At 36.3% G+C, this 13,715-nt stretch overlaps 1 protein-coding gene across 1 annotated transcript in view; it reads left to right on the top strand.

Annotated features, from left to right (window-relative positions):
* The window catches only part of USH2A (usherin), an 892,942-nt gene that overhangs the window by 796,442 nt on the left and 82,785 nt on the right, over positions 1 to 13,715 (top strand). The gene's annotated exons all lie outside the window — the stretch shown is intronic.

Genomic DNA, 13,715 nt, shown 5'->3' with positions numbered 1-13,715 from the left:
TTTCTCTTTTATTTCGTATGCTAAGATCTGAGTCCATCCATGTTACTGCAAATGGCTTTACTTCATTCTTTTCATGGTTGAGTAATATCCATTGTCTATATGTACCACATCTTCTTGGTCTAGTCATCTGTCAGCGGATACTTAGGTTGCTTCTGTGCCTTTGCTACTATAAGTAGTGCTGTTATAATCATAGTGATGCTTGTATTTTTTTGAGTTATAGTTTTATCTGGATATATGCCCAAGAATGGAATTGCTAGATCATATGGTAGTTTTATTTTTAGTTTTTTAAGGAACCTCCATACTTGGCTCCATAGTGGCTGTACCAATTTTCATGCCCACCAACAGTGTAGGAGGGTTCCTTTTTCTCCAAACCCTCTCCAGCATTTTGTTATTTGTAGATTTTTTAATGATACTATCCTGACCGCTGTGAGGTGGTACCTCATTTTTAGTAGTTTTGATTTGCATTTCTCTAATAATTAGCAGTGATGAGCATCTCTTCATGTGCCTGTTGGCCATCTGCACATCTTCTTTGGAGAAATATCTGTTTAGGTTGTCTGCACATTTTTCGATTAGATTGGTTGATTTTTGTTGCTTAATTGTGTGAACTATTTGTATCTTTTTGAAATTAGGCCTTTGTCAGCACTTAATTTTTAAATATTTTCTCACAGTCCATAGGTTGTCTTCATTTTGTTTACAGTTTCCTTTACTGTGCAAAAGATTATAAGCTTGGTTAAGTCCCATTTGTTTATTTTTGTTTTTATTTCTATTGTCTTGGGAAACTGACCTAAGGTAACATTGATATGATTTATGTCAGAGAATGTTTCGGGTTTTTGTTTTTGTTGTTTTTTTTTGTTTGTTTTTTTGGTGTAACATTTCCTAGAATTATCAGTACAATAGTGAATGGAGGGCATCCTGTCTTACCTGATTGTTATATTGATCATAAGATTTCTAGGACTTTAAATATAATTTACTGTATGATTTTAGTAAATTTTTATCAGATTAAGGATAATTCCTTCCATTTTTATCTGGCTAAGAGGTTTTATCATGAATGAGTGATGGATTTTATTAATTCTATTAAAATGATCATATGTAAATCAACTTTTCTAAGGGCTAAATCATACAGAGTCATAATATGTCTTTTAAATGTGATGTTGGATACTATTTAATAATATTATGGCTTTTTCATCTCAAGTGATTTTGATCTATAAAAACACATTTTTCTTATTATGGTCTTGTTCAAGTTTGATATTTTCTTAAGACATGTAGAGAGTTTGGTATGTGGCCAGTTTACCTATTTTCTGGAACTCCCCCTGTACATAATATCAGTTATCTGTTACTTGCAGATTTAGTTAAAAAGCAGTAACAGAAAACTTCTCTCTGGACCTGGGCCTTTTTAGAGTAAGAGGCTCATTCAGGGCTTTATTTCATTTTGTTTTAAAGCTGATTAATGTATTTGAGTGCAGTTGTTTAATTTTTCCTATTTTTCTAGAATTTCCCACTTTATGTAAACTTTCACATTTACTATCATAAAGTTGTTCACATTTTCCTATTTCTAAAGATAACTTGACCCACAAGGACTGAATGAGTATCTGCCATCCTAATACCCAAGACCCTCTGAAAAATATCATTTTGAGTGTATTACTAACAAACTCTCTTTGTAAATGTTCCATATTACCTAATAGTGTTATTTGTTCTTCATTGGAAAAAGATATTATCTTTTTCAGCTCAGTCCCCAAAGTCAAGATACGTAAGAAAACAAAAACTGTATCATATTGAATGCCCTGTAGGTAAAAGTAAAAATTCATGCCCATTATTAGATAATCCAGTTTATGTATGTGTACATATATATATTGTTGTTGTTTAGTCACTGAGTTGTGTCCGACTCTTTTGTGACCCAGTGCACTGTAGCCAGCCAGGCTCCTCTTGCCTGGGAAATCCCTGGGATTTCCCAGGCAAGAATACTGGAGTGGGTTGCCATTGCCTTCTCTAGGGGATCTTCCTGTCCCCAGGGATTGAACATGTGTTTCCTGAATTGCAGGTGGATACTTTACCACTGAGCTACCAAGAAAGATCCATACATATATGTATACATAGATGTAAATAAATTTCCATGTAAATATATATATGCATTTATATTTAAATAAATTTCTAAAGACCAAATAGTTGAAGTCAATAACAAGGCAGAATTTGCTCAGTTTTTCAATGCACATTTTTCCAGTAACTACTAGGTCTTCACAGAAAACATTTACAGAGATATTGCTTATAAATTTAACTTAAAAGAAGTGCTTATATTCATAAGATGCTATGCCTTTTTTCAACATACCATTCTCCATATAGTCTCCATATGAACCAGGGTAGTATGCACTAAAAATACCTTGTTAGCACTCCATTGCTTAAGAATCAACCTTTTATTCCTTCATAACTTCCAGAATATTTATTGTCTTATGGATAGAAGCATCTTTTAGATGTTTAAGATACTAATAATAAAATCTAGCACTTATTAAATGCCCTACATATCAAAAACTATTCTAAGATATAACTCACTAAAATTTACAAACTGAAAAAGATGGGTACTGTTACTATTCCTTTTTCATGTATGAGTAAACTAGAGTAGAGCAAGGTTAGGAAACACTCCTGATGCAAAACATTTCATTCACTTTGTAGTAGATGGACAGACAAGTGAACAGACAGATATAATACAGAAGAAGATCAATTAATAAAGGAAGTACATCTATGAATAAATACAAGCCCATTCTGTCTCACAGGTGGTAATACTTATGAAAAAGAAATTTGGGACAACTTGTTTCAAACAAATAATTTTAATTTTAATTGAAAAGAGTGTATACATATGAGTTGGGAAGCTCAAGTTCAGTTGCAAATCTAGTATTGATGGATTGTAAAATCTTATACAGGTAATCTATGCCATTTGGACTTTAGTTTCAACCATAAAATTAGGCTGTTGAAGTACAGTCCAGTTATAATTTTTTGACTCTTTAACCCTAATTAAAAGTTTTACTAATAGGACTTATGTATACATGGATATTTCATATTTAATCACAAGTATTATAAGTGTGTCTATCAAAAGTTAGAAGCTTAAGACTCCTTCCTTCACTGCATTAAAGTTCAAACAAATCTTTGATTAATCTTTAATTGGTACTGTCAATTAAAGTATAGTATTATGTGGTTATGCGGTATCACAATGTAGTTCATGAGCCCCGTAGAGTCCCAGAAACTTTTTCAGGAAATCTACTAGGTCAAAAATATTTTGATAATGGATATGAGGACATTATATGTCTTTTTCAGTCTCATCCCCTCAAAGTGTACAGTGGAGTTTTCCAAGTATGTAATAATGTTTTCTCTCTGCTGGTTAGTAGAGTATGTGCTTCTGTGTTCTTTTCCTTTAATATTTTCTCAATTTTAATTTTTTATATAGCAAATGTTAGGATATATAAAGCACAGAAACTAAAGCTTTTAGGGATCCTTATTATTTTTTAAAAATAGGGGTCCTAGGACCAAAACGTTAGGACTGTGGATGTAGTTGACAAGGACATTCGAACTCAGAATAGTACAGAAATAAAAGCATAACTATGTCATTTATTAGCACTGTGACTCTGGGCAAATTACTAATCTAAGCCTCAGTTTCCTTACCACTTTCAGAGCTTTGCCATGCAGATAAAATGAGATAATGCATGTAAAGTCCTTTTTACACTAGGTATGAAAACTTCCCTGGTGGCTCAGAAGGTAAAGCGTCTGCCTGCAATGCAGGAGACCTGGGTTCAACCCCTGGGTCAGGAAGATTCCCCTGGAGAAGGAAATGGCAACCCACTCTAGTACTCTTGTGTGGAAAATCCCATGGATGGAGGAGCCTGGTAGGCTACAGTCCATGGGGTCGCAAAGAGTCGAACACAACTGAGCGACTTCACTTACTCACTCACTGATGACATAGTAAGGAGGAGGGCATGGCAACCCACTCCAGTATTCTTGCCTGGAGAATCTCATGGACAGATGAGCCTGGCGGGCTACAGTCCATGTGGTCACACAGAGTTGGACATGACTGAAATGACCTAGCATGCCTCGTATTTCTATTATGGCAGCCTGAGTAGACTAATACAACCCCCTACATACATTTTCCACACAGCAACCAAAGTGGTCTCTTTTTTTATTCCTTTATTTGGTGACTCAGATGGTAAAGAATCTGCCTGCAATGTGGGAGACCTGGGTTCAATCCCTGTGTGGGGAAGATCCCCTGGAGAAGGAAATGGCAACCCACTCCAGTATTCTTGCCTGGAGAATTCCATGGACAGAGGAGCCTGGCAGGCTACAGTCTATGGGGTCACAGTCAGACACGACTGAGTGACTAACACACTCACACACATTTTTTCTTGAGGTATAGTTGATTTATAGTGTTGTGTTAGCTTATGGTGTACAGCAAAGTACTCAGTTTTATGTATATATTTATTTATATATATATGTTAATATATATATTTATATATACACATCTGCTTTTTCATATTATTTTCCATCATAGTTTATTACAAAATATTGAGTATAATTTCCTGTACTATACAGTAGACCCTTGTTAATCTCTTTTATATATAGTTTTTCTGCTAATCCCAAACTTCTAATTTATTCCTCATGCCTTTCTCCTTTGATAATCAAAAGTTTGTTTCCTATGTCTGTGAGTCCATTTCTGTTTTGTAAGTAAATTCATTTGTATCACTTTTTAGATTGCACATATAAGTGGCATATGACATTTGTCTTTGGTTTACCTCAATATGATAATCTCTAGGCCGATTCATGCTGCTGCAAATAGCATTATTTAATTCCTTTTATGGCTGTGTAGTACTCCATTGTATATATATGCACCTCATTTTCTTTATCCACTCAGCCATTGATGGACATTTAGGCTGTTCCCATGTCTTGGCCTTTATGAATAGGACTGCAAGGAACATTCCTGTGCGTGTAGCTTTTTGAATGAGAGTTTTCTCCAGATATGTGCATAGGAGTGAGATTGCTCTATGATATGGTGACTCTATTTTTAGTTTTTTAAAGGAAGAATGATCTCTTTAAAACCTATATCAAATTGTGTCCATCCCTTGCTAAAAGGCCTTCAATAATTTCCCACTGAAATTAGCATCAGGCTCTCACTCTTACGTTGGCCTAAAAGATGCACACCGTCTCGCGCCTGCTCATCACTTTGACTGTACCTTGGGCTGTTCTTCTCACTCACACCCTCACACTAGCTTCTCTCTGTCAGCAAAACTCCCAGCCTCATCCTTCTGCCTGAAAGTTTTTGCCCTGGTTCTTCACATGGTTTCTTCCGCAGTCTAAAGAAGTTTCTAAATGAACTGTCTTCAAGGATTTTCACCCACCCTTCTTAAGCCAAGACTCACTCTCCCCACCACCTAAACCTAAACACTAGCTCATCGCTCTACTTATTCCCTTCATAATTTGCCACAATTTTTGACTCTCTCTCTCCATTTTGCTTACAGATGGCCCATTTTTTCTCATTTTAATATAAGACTCAGGAGGGTACTGTTTCATCTCTTTTGTTTTCTGCTGTGTCCTCAGAGCTTAGGGGGGTGTCAAGTACACAGGAAGCCTTCACTAAATGTGTTTAATCAAGGATTGAATAAATATAAGGCTGGCTGGAATGAATGAAATTCGGTTCACTGTAGTTTTAGTACCATTTTACTAGTATTGCTGTAAAATAGATTGCCAGGTCATTGAGTATGCACATTTTTAATTTTGATAGATCTGAAGGACTGCTTTTTAATATTTCGTGTGACTGATTTGCCACTTTAAAATTTAATTATCACAAATTTATTTTTTTTTCCCTCTTCTCTTTTGAAAAATGAGCCATTTCAAACTGTTCTTTTCTTCTCTCAGTGTTTTTATGGTACCTGAGGTGTCATCGTTCACTTTGTAAGAACCCTAGCTTTTGCTTTACAGGCTAAATTGATAGAGCCCATTCGTCTATAAAGAAAACTTCTGTGAATTGAATGTTCTTTTTGCATTGACCCCTCATTACAAAATGAATGATGTACTTCAATGAGAGAAAAGAAATACCACACACACCCCTAGTTTTTCACATATCATTCTTCTTCTCTGAACACAGATATTTGTGAAAGTAAAGCCACAAAAGCAGGCTACACGGTGCTAACACATGAATACTCTAAGCTAAACATTTTAAATTTGAAATTTATAATTTTTATAACAAACTCCTGACTAATCAATTATATAACAATACATGTCACCAATTACTTAATGGGAGGATATGCATTTATACTTTCTTGAAATCTTTCCAGTTGAGCCCTCTGACATTAGTTAGAACCGAGAACTAAGAATTCCCTGGTAGCTCAGCTGGTAACGAATCCACCAGCAATGCAGGAGACCTGGGTTCGATCCCTGGGTTGGGTAGATTCCCTGGAGAAGGGAACAGCTACCCACTCCAGAATTCCTGCCTGGAGAATTCCATGGACTGTATAGTTAGTTCATGGGGTCCCAAAGAGTTGCATAGGACTGAGGAACTTTCACTTTCACTTTTCATTCCTATTGTTTATACCTTTGAATTAGTTTCGTTTTACTTTGTGGTCATCAGCAGTATCCCTAAACTTTTCCAGTTGATTCTAGCTGTTTGATATGTACGGGGTATAAGGGTATGGATGGTTCAACACAAGCATGTCCCCGCTACCTACAGAAACCACAGACCCAGGTCCATGCGATCCTGACAGGAAGTCAGAACCCCAGACAGTATAATTGGCTTGAATTCAGTCCAGTTGTCATAATCCCCACCTGAACTACAAACAGTGTGTAAAGAGTAATTTGAAATTTTGAAATGGAGCAAACATTCAATACATTTAATAAAAGAATCTTATTCCCAAGGTTATCATGTTTCAATTTATAGGAGCAGAAACTTTGTCTCTTAAGATGATGAGCTGAACAAGGCACATATTTGGCATTATCACACACAGTTGAGGAATAAGGGCTTCGACCTCTTTGTACAGTTGCCATAGTCGCTTATGTGTAATATCTGTGACGATGAGCTTTTTTGTGTCAACATTATTTAGTTTCCAATTGTAAATTTACTATTTATAGCATATCTATTTTTTCTTTTTTTCAACTGAAGTATGGTTGATTTATAACGTGTTAGTTTCAGGTGTGAAGCAAAGTGATTCAGATATGGTGTGTGTGTGTTCTTTTCAGACTCTTTTCCCTTACAGGTTATTAAAAATATTAAGCAGAGTTTCCTGTGCTATATAGTAGGTCCTTGGTGTGTATCTCTTTTATATATAGTAGTGTGTATATTTTAATCCAAACTCCCAAATTACCCTTATTGTTTATTTTATATATAGTAGTTTGTATCTGATAATCACAAACTCCTAATTTATCTCCCTGGTCCCCCCTTTCCCCTTTGATAGCTATGAGTTTATTTTATATGTCTGCATATTTATTTATGTTTTTTATGAGTTGATTTGTATCATTTTTTAATATTCCACATATATGCAATATATTTGTCTTTCTCTGGCTGACTTATTTCACTTAGTATGATAAACTCTAGGTTCATCCAAGTTGCTGCAAAATCTAATTCCTAAGAAAGCACTCTATTACCTTTTACATATGAAAAATCTATACATGTTAGCTGAATAATAATTAAATTAATTATTTCATCTAAACAGATTTATTATTTTACCAGCCACTAACCATGACCTGTACTATGACAGGGCAAAATTTAAAAGTTCTTCCATCGTTCCTTCAAATGATAGAGTTGTTTACTTATTTATGACTATAATTATTTCTTAAAATTTTCCCTAATGTTGCTGATTGTTTCCTACCAAATATGGTCCAAAAACTTTAGGGTGACATTCCACAATCCCTTCCAGTCATACCACCCGCTTCCCTGCCTTAATCCCCAATATTGCCCTATATCCACAACTCTGGCTCATTCAACTCTTAGCTCTTTTCCAAACGTATCCTGCAGTTTTTCTTCTATTCTTTCCTCCAATCCTGCACACATTTTCATCTACTCAAACTTTACATCTTTCCTGTCTTATATCAGATGCCAATGAAGTTTTCCCCAATGCCTTACCTCCTCCTTTCCCAACTGAAAGTATCCCCTCAGTATTTCCCTGATTTTCCTGGCATTCAGTTATAGCATTTACTGCACTCTGAATTGTGTGTGTCTGTATGCATTGTTGATATGCTGTATTAGATTATAAGCTCCTAAGAATCAGAAGCCTGTCCTATCCATCTTGTATCCCCCACACCACTTTACAGTCTTGTATAGTCTTCTACCAGATGCCCCAAAGCACTGAAAGAATTGAAAGCAGCTCCTGGCCAACAACGCTAAATGCTTCCACTGACCATTTTGGGACTTCTGTCATGCCACTAAGCAATGCTACCTAAGAAACACACTGTTCACATGCGTGACAGTAGACCATGAACCTAAAGGGTATTTTCTTCTACCTTTCTTATACTATCAGTCTATCTGCTCCTTGGAAGAAAAGCTATGACAATCCTAGACAGCATATTAAAAAGGAAAGACATTACTTTGTGGACAAACACTCGTATGGTCAAAGCTCTGGTTTTTCCAGTAGTCATGTATGGGTGTGAGAGTTGGACCATGAAGAAAGATGAGTGCTAGAGAATTGATGCTTTTGAACTGTGGTGTTGGAGAAGAGTCTTGAGAGTCCCTTGGACTGCAAGGAGATCAAACCAGCACATCCTAAAGGAGATCAGTCCTGAATATTCATTAGAAGGACTGATGCTGAAGCTGAAACTCCAATACTTTGGCCACCTCATGCGAACAGCTGACTCATTAGAAAAGACCCTGATGTTGGGAAAGATTGAAGGCAGGAGGAGAAGTAGATGACAGAGGATGAGATGGTTGGATGGCATCAACAACTCGATGGACATGAGTTTGAACAAGCTCCGGGAGTTGGTGATGGACAGGGGAGCCTGGAGTGCACAAAGAATTGAACACAACTGAGTGACTGAACTGAACTGAGCTGATCTTAGATTCTGGAACAACACTGCATGTATTTATGTGTCATCAAAAAATGTCTTCTTTATCCCACCAACCAAGAGATCTGTAGGCAGAGGTGGCACCCATAAAGTCAGTGGATGTGTGAAATCAGTGGAAATTTTCTTACTAGATTAACATTTTGCAGTCTTGGAAGTCCATGCTTAGATAACCATGAATAAGCATTCAAGGTTGATATTTGGTGATGAGTGATAGATCATTTCTGTATTAAGACTGATTTGATTTTTACAAAATACATACTCGATATAAATTATATTGATGAGCTTTTGGAGAACTGAAAAATTAACTTTATGAATGGAAAGGAATATAGACTGATAACACCTCAAATTATCTGGCTTTCAGAAATCTAGAAAAATATCTTGTGTTGATTTTTTAATGCACTACACTGTATACAAGTCATCCAGTTGATTAGATGTACTCAAGTACATGTGATGCTAAATGAGAACTTTTTCTATTTCTCATGTTTCAATTGTAACTAAGCCAGAAGCTTCTCAATAACCACTCCTTTATTTTATTATTATGACAAGGTAACTATAACTTTTGATAAAACCAAGAAGCAGTATCCAAGTGGTTCAACTGAAGTTAATATATTTATACTTATAGAAGTTAATATATCTAGATTTTTATATCTAGATTTCTCTGAAACTCTCTGCAAAAAAAAGCAAACTTTTGATATGATGTAATCTCTTACTGTTGACATTCATGAGAATTAAGGAGGCAAGGAAATATCCTACAACCAGGTAAAGACTGATAAACCTTTTAAATGAGGAGCCCAAGATAAGGGGTAAAGGCAGAAGAAACCCCATTGGCTGGGAATAAAGTTTAAGGTGACCAGGAAGATTGGGTTTCCCAGGTGGTGCTAGTGGTAATGAACCCACCTGCCAACACAGGGAGGGTAAAAGACACAGGTTCGATCCCTGGGTCAGGAAGATCCCCTAGAGAAGGGCATGGCAACCCACTCCGGTATTCTTGCCTGGAAAAATCTCACAGACAGAAGAGCCTGGGGGCTATAGTCTATAGGTTTGCAAAGAACATGACTGAAGTGACTTAGACTTAGCAGGAAAATTAACCCTTTCCAGAATATAATAAGCACATGTAAAACTTGATGAGCACAGCAGTGCCCAGACGTCACTGCTCTAGTTCATTGCCAGGAGCAGAATAAAAAGAGTCTTTAGGGCCGAGGAAAATGGGTTCAGTGAAAACCCACCTTAAAGACCAGAGGGAACGCTCTGGAAACTGCTGGATCATCAGATCAATAGACTCAAAGATGACTAAGTTAGGTTGCTTTATGCAGTTTAAACATTTGTGCAGGGAGTCTCGCCATGCAGCCTTTTATTGACAGCTACAGATCAATGGTAATTTTTGATCATTTTCAACCTACATAAACCTATTGACCCCATGGCCACCTTTGGGGCACTTCAAGTCATCAAAAATAATCAGAGGAGATGGTGTAAAATTGTCAGACTGGCAAAGACTCCAAGTAGTTTCATGTGCCCCAGGAGCAGAGTTGAGAGGTTAAAATGTAGTTCAAATTGCCCGCAGAACCTCAACCGGCAGAGTGTTCCAGAGAGTCTTGTCTTACGTATCATAAAAGGACTCACTGATTTGTATCCAGATGCCGTCGTTGTTGCTTAGTCACTCAGTCCTCAGTCGTATCTGCCTACTCTGTGACCCCATGGAATGTAGCCTGCCAGGCTCCTCTGTCCACGGGATTTCCCAGGCAAGAATACTGGAGTGGGTTGCCATTTCCTTTTCCAGGGGATTTTTCTGACCCAGGGACTGAACCCGCCTCTCCTGCAGTGACAGGCAGATTCTTTACTGCTGAGCCATTAGGGAAACTCATCCAGATGCTAACTCTCATGCATATCAGATTAAGAACAAAAAGCGTAAATCTCATGGGAAGTATTAGGTTGCAGAGAACAGATTATTTCTGTTTTCCTTTATTGAATCATTCTTTTCATCTGCTGCTTAACGGAAGTGGTTAATACACTTCTAGAATTTTTTAAAATAGGTACATTGTGTGGATGTAAACATGGATGGGGCAAAGACAAAAGGGAAGCAGGTATAAGTTGGTAGCCCAGAAGTCAGGAGTAACAAAAACATGTATATCTAAAAAAAATCAGGAGGACTGGAAAGGGAAATAAAATGACAACAATGGAGAGAAAAAAGGAAGAGCCTTGAATTAAGATCATCTCCAGAGGGAAGGAGGAAAGGAGCAGCAGAGAAGTAGAAGTAAGGAAGATGGTTTTTAATAAGGACTTTTCCCAATCAGGGGAATGAATAGACTGCTCTATCCCCAAAGGAAGGAAAGGAACCCCAAGCATGTAAGATCCACAGGGCTCAAGCAAATATTCTGAATTTAAGGAAAATCACAAGTAACTAAATGAACGGGCAAGACACAACCCAATCTCCAGAGATTTTATAGTGCCCAGATTTTATAGTACGATTCTAAACTACAGAACTCTGAGGTTAGAAATCCATTCAGGGAAGAATGATATAAATGATCTCCCGAAACATCTGTTGGTGTTGAGGTTTGGTTATTACCACAGGATAAATTTATAAGGATTTTTAAGGTTTCCTTATTTTTTACATAAACTTCACTAAGTACTGACAAAAAGCGTGGCCGCCACTGAGGTTTATTTAAAGCATGTGTGTGTGTGTATGTGTGTGTGTGTTTTGTAACTTTGTGGAAATAACAACATCATATGAGAATTTGTCATCGGTATAAATTTATGACATAAAAATTCTTCGTGTTTCCTTTAAGTTTATGATACATGATTATTTCTATTTTTTAAGAAGATATATAGACCAAATTAAGCAAAACAGCGTCTGTAATCACCTTTTGTAGGAGTCTACATCTAAACATTTCTGTGTCAGGCATGCATGAACTTCAGCTCAAGACCTGCAGGTCATATTTCCACATTAGATGGTGGAGGTTTTGAGGCCAGAGCATTTTCAGTACTTCTGCTTTTAAGGATCTGGCTATAAATGTTTATTAAAAGAATCTATAATGAAATCAGTTTTGTTATTTTTTAAATGGTTGCCTGGAGTGTGTTGGATGACTGAACGTTGGTTGTTAATCATTGAGCACTCTTGGTACCAAAAGTGTTTGATAGTATTGCCATCTAGGGGCTGAACGGAATTCTCAGCTCGAAAATAAACTGTAATTGAGCAGGTGCTGCTATTGACAATATACATATGTTTTTGCTTTATAGCCCACATGCTTTTCATGTTTCTTATGACAAAAGGATCTCTAAATGTCCCCGAGCAGCCTACCTTTTTTTTATATATAATCTGTTAGAGGTGATTACTATTTGCTTTGGAGCTGATGCTTTTTTGGCATCTATTACCGAATATTCTGAACAAAGAATTGTTCTTTTTTGCATTATTAATCTTGCCCATGTTTGCCCTATTTCCACAGAAAAGGAATCATTTATCAGAAAAGAATGTTTGTAATCGGGACTTGTAGCATCTTCAGCTTTAATATTCATTATGGTCATTCTAGTTCTGTGCTATATTTATCTAAAAGGCCAATCCAATGTTGTTGGAGAAATAAGTTTTAAATATTTATGCTCTAACTTTTAATATTTTAAAAAAGAGAAATTAGTATTTCTGTAAAATTTGTTTCAGAGTCTGGTCGCTTAGCAAATGTTTAAATATTAAAAGATTTCAAGAGGTTAGCGTGTAATATCATAATAGGACCTTATTGAAACAGGAAAATTGACTTTACAAGTTTTTGATAAGTAAAGGAAATTATATTTCCTCTGCTTGTGTTTAACACATAATAAACATTAACTCATACAAACTTACAAAACTTATCACCAAGGATGTGGGGAAACGGTGTAAAAAATTATTTCCACAGTGTTTTGGTTTTGTCTGACCAGGTTTTTTTTGAAAAGTGGTTCAATTGGATTTGTTTCAGAATTATTCTAAATTTTGTTCAAAATGTTATTTGGATGCCCTCAAAAAGAATTTCCATACACATGACTTTGGTTCTCTCTGGTACCTACTCTCAGAAATAACTTTCTCTTCTTCATCTCATGTTCCTCCTCCTGTGCCCACCAAGAAGAGACAATTGGAGACTATCTGTCACATTTAAGCATCAAATAAACCAAAGCTGACCTCACACACCATTAAGTGTAAATATCCTACTAAACCAGTAAAAAGTTCCTTGTGATTGTCCACACCCAATAGGTACACAACAGGAAGAGTCTGTGTGTGTGTGTGTTTACCTATACACACATTACTGGTCATTTGCAGACATAATTTCTCTTTGTAAACAGGTATTTCCATCCAGCCCAATCCTAAGGAAAGAGCACCTTAGGATTCTTGGCAGTTTAATTATGCAAAATATAGTAAATGCTGGTCTCCAAGCAGAGGATAACTCATTGTGCTATCCTTCTTTTTTTAATTTTAAATTAACAAAGACCAAACACTTAAAACCTAGCTAACAGTTATTTTTGGTAAATTTAATAGTTTTAGTTAGCACATTTTTAACAAATGAGATTTTCACAGTTATTAATAGTAGACTGCTCTCTGGATGTTTGTGCATTTATAGTTCAGTTGGTGGTTGTTTTCTTGTGTTTATTTTATTGCCTTTGTAAAATGTATATGCACACCAAGAGAATGAAAGAGGATACTGGAGAGATGGGGAGTTTTCTATATAAAAAAA

The sequence above is a fragment of the Dama dama genome, chromosome 14 (genome assembly GCF_033118175.1).
Source record: "Dama dama isolate Ldn47 chromosome 14, ASM3311817v1, whole genome shotgun sequence".
In the NCBI taxonomy this organism is placed as follows: Eukaryota; Metazoa; Chordata; class Mammalia; order Artiodactyla; family Cervidae; genus Dama; species Dama dama.
Note: the sequence above shows the minus strand (reverse complement) of the source record. Positions and strands in the feature narration are given on the sequence as shown.